This window comes from Physeter macrocephalus, chromosome 9 (genome assembly GCF_002837175.3).
Source record: "Physeter macrocephalus isolate SW-GA chromosome 9, ASM283717v5, whole genome shotgun sequence".
Taxonomy (NCBI): Eukaryota; Metazoa; Chordata; class Mammalia; order Artiodactyla; family Physeteridae; genus Physeter; species Physeter macrocephalus.
The window spans coordinates 1,954,962-1,955,972 of NC_041222.1; positions in this window are offsets into that span (position 1 = coordinate 1,954,962).

Below are 1,011 nucleotides of genomic sequence, written 5' to 3' on the forward strand. Positions count from 1 at the left end.
CAAGAAGGCAAGAGGAAAATTGCTGGAAACAAAAGACGGAGTCACAGGGCGCTGAACTTGGCCTCACCAGCCTCCGAGTAACGGCGCCAGGGAGGGGATCGGTGCCAGCCAATGCCGCTCAGCCACTACGTGGCAGGCAGAGCTGGGCTCCTGGCCGGGGTCCCTCCATTTACCAGGGCAAGATCGGGTTTTTTTTTTTTTTAATTGTTTTCAAAACAGATTTCATGTGGTCCCAAAATGAGACCATGATTGTAAATTAAAGTGTAATTAGCCTTTACGCTTTTATATTCATTAACTCTTCTCTGTTAATGATGCTAGGCTGGAGCAGAAACCCTGCATTATGAAACCACATCCAGGAAATAAAATAGTGATTTAGATAATGGCCACAATGTATTGCTACTTACACATAATTAAACAAACGCTCCATTTAAACTTGGAAACATGACTGAATGTTGATTAACCCTCACCCAGCAATTCTGCTCGGAACGGGGAAAGGGGAGGCACCGTGAGCTCGTCTGTAGCAAAGTGTCTGGACCAGTCCCGTCTGCCTGCCACGTCGCCACCCATGCCCACCAGCCACACCTGTGCAGCGCGGTACAGGTCTCGTGCCAGGAAGTGTGGTCATGGATGGCGGCGACCAGGAAAGTTATCCTGGGACCACTTAAGAAACCACCACACTAAGTGAAACAAGCCAGACACAAAAATATAACTATTGTATGATTCCACTTATATGAGGTACCTAGAGGAGTCAAATTCACAGAAACAGAAAGGAGAATGGTGGCCACCAGGGGCCAGGGTACAGCGTTTCAGCTTGGGATGATGAAAGAGTTCTGGAGATGGATGGTGGTGATAGTTGTACCACAATGTGCATATACTTGATGCCACTTTAAAATGGTTAAATAGTAAATTTCATGTATATTTTACCACAATTTTTTTTTTTTTTTTTTGCGGTTTACGGGCCTCTCACTGCTGTGGCCTCTCCCGTTGCGCAGCAAAGGGCCCGGACACGCA